The following is a 3,063-nucleotide window of genomic DNA, read 5'->3' on the forward strand; positions in this document are numbered from 1 at the left end:
AACACTGCATCCTTCTTCTCTCTAATCTGATCCCAAGTTCTGGCAGTCGAGAAACTGGGCTTGTAATCATCTTCTGAATGTTTCCAGAGCACTATATCGCTGTCACTGGAGCCATGAGGGACCAGAGAACTTTGGATACTATCATAGAGGGCATGAAAAAACGACTTATGTTCCCCCTAATGCTCCAACCAGCATGTGAAACTGCATCACAAACTCGAGCATTATGAGCAACGCCAAGATGGCATATACCAACTTCTCCAGTGATTTCTATAATCTTGCCTTGCTTCAACCAATCGTCAAACTAGAAAAAAGCAGTCCTCTCATCATGAATCTCATACCTAATGAATTGATAGACCACTGGACGGAGCTTCAAAAAACTCAGTTGACATTAAAGTGTAAGTTAAACTGGATTAACGATATATGGAATAAAATAATGTAAAATAATTATTTAATCAATTTGATAAGAAAATATTATTTATTTTAATAAAATAAAACGGTCATTTCATTGATTCAAAAAATTAGAAAAATTTAAAGTACTGAATTTATTTGGATTTTGATGAAGAATTCTTGAAATATTTTGATGAAATAAGAAAGTACTGAATTTATTTGGATTTTTTAGTGATTAGGAGGAAGTTTTGGACCCGCATAAGTTTAAATTGTGTTAAATTAATTTTTCTGAGAAGAAAAAACAATTTTAACGAAAATCAAACCTACAAAAGTTATCTACAAAATGATCCAATGATTTATTCCATTTTTATATCTCATTTATCTTATTTTTTCGTCCAGTATGTGTACCAATCCCAGCCTTAACTGTTAAAAGATGGAAATACATCGAATCGAAACTGGAATGGTAGCACACCTTAGTCCCATAAAGCCAGCACTAAGCATCAAGCATGAATTGACTTTGGAAAGAGGTTCAACGTATACACTTCCATGAAGATGGTTTTTCGTTATCCCTTTAAGAATTTCTGAACCCTAGAGTCGGCATTTAGCATCATGCATGGATTGATTTTGGGAAGAGGTTCAATGTATTAAATACCATGAAGATCTTTTGCGTCACCTCTATATAGAATCTTTGAACCCTTTACTCTGAGGCAGACAAATTGATGGGCCGTCTTAATTTGTGGGCTTTAAATGTATTCCCTATCATACCATGTTTTTATGGATGCATTTTCATTTGAGTTTTCAGAAGGAGCAATATTATTTGGGCCTAAATTATCAGGCCTTTTCTGAATCAGTACGAGGATTGACTCTGAGAGTCTCTGAGAGAAGGTTCAATGTATCAAACTCCATGAAGATCTTTTTGTCTGAAACGTACCACTTTTAAAGATTCCCCGTACATTACAATAGTCCTATAGGATCTCTTTTTCTTTTCTTTTTTCTTTGTCAAAAGAACTTTACAAGATACTCATAGCTCTTGTAATGGAGACAGAGCATTATCTTAACGTCAATCTTGTCTCTCTTTGTCAACAATGCTTCGGATTGATCATAAATTAACATTGCCAGCCTTGAAGCACTCAATCGAGTTCGAGAAATGTAATAAATTGTTTTGGGAGTATTTGCTTTGGGTGAATCAGGGGACAAAGCAATGAACCTAGCTCCCTCCTAAATCTTAATCAGCATATCAGATTAGGTATTTTATTAACTAAAAAACATTTCAGTGAAGAAGTATTAAAGTTATAACCTAGTTATATATAAGTTATTCGGTTATTTTTGTATGCATGGACTGAAGAAATTCAACAATAGGTAGTGGAAACAATAACTTCCCCCAACTACTGGTTCGTTATATGTTTACCAAATCATCGATACAAACCCAATTAAACCAACGTAACATCCCCACCTGCATGTGATAATGAGGGAAACAGTCATTAGTAGTCCTTAGAAATTATAGTCATGTAGTGATTAGTTAACGTGACCTAACATTATCATGATTCTAACTGTTCAACCATTTGTGTCAAGCTTAACATTACCAACTTATTGAGCTTCCATATATAGTATGATCATCACTAAACAAGATCTAGATAGCTCAAATGTCGCTTAGTGTTTCAAATTAGTTCAAACAAATCCATCATAATTAGTGTCATGTCATCTGATAGGTACAGTATAATCCGTTGGTCCCTTGGGTTCCTGTCTCATACTTTCAATGTATATGATTTCTTTTTCAAACAGTATTATCCGTTGATCTCTTGAAGTTCGTCAGAGAGGACAGTTGTTTCTCCTTGTCACTAACTTTTCATTGTTTTCTTTCTAGCGAAGCAATTCTTCTTAAAATAAATCTCACTTTCAAAACGAGGTTCATTGTATCAAATCCCATGTAGATCTTTTGTCTGCAACGTACCACTTTTTAAGATTCACCGTACATTAACATCAACTCATGATCTAGCTTTAATCGTATACATACGACCTACATAATTTTTTCTCTCTAAGTAAACAAATTTAATATACATGCATAGCTCTTGTAACGGAGACATACCTATTAATCATGTCTCACTCAACTATGCCTCCTGTTGATCATGAACCCGATGACAGCCTTGAAGCACTCAATCACATTTTAAATAAACCTTATAGTTTTTTTTTTTTTTTTTTTTCACGGGCGGTCTCCGGAATCCCAGAGGACTCGAACCCAGGTGCCTTGGGATCCAGTTCACTCTAGTGTTACCACTAGGCTATTCTATCCCGGCAAATAAACCTTATAGTAAAATGAGTTTTTGAGTGATTGAATCATGGGGCAAAACATTGAACCGCCCTCCTAAATCCTAATCAATATTATATAGAGACTTTTCTTAATAAAATAACTTTGTTAGGGTTGCAACATCTTTCTCTTCACGACCGTCTTGGGAAGTTGTCCATAACAAACAAACAAAAAAATATGAATTATTAAATGGATGAAAAATTGAACAAATGGATGAAACAAAAGAGAGTTGAAATCACCCTATAATTCTAAATTCTAGTTAATTACTCTAGAAGATAGTTTTTTCCCAACTCTCTCCCGATAGAGACTCCGCCGCACATCATCTCCCTCGGCGCCGGAGAGGCCTTTGGCCGCCGGCGTCGGGCCATTTG

The sequence above is a fragment of the Brassica oleracea genome, chromosome C8 (assembly GCF_000695525.1).
Source record: "Brassica oleracea var. oleracea cultivar TO1000 chromosome C8, BOL, whole genome shotgun sequence".
In the NCBI taxonomy this organism is placed as follows: domain Eukaryota; kingdom Viridiplantae; phylum Streptophyta; class Magnoliopsida; order Brassicales; family Brassicaceae; genus Brassica; species Brassica oleracea.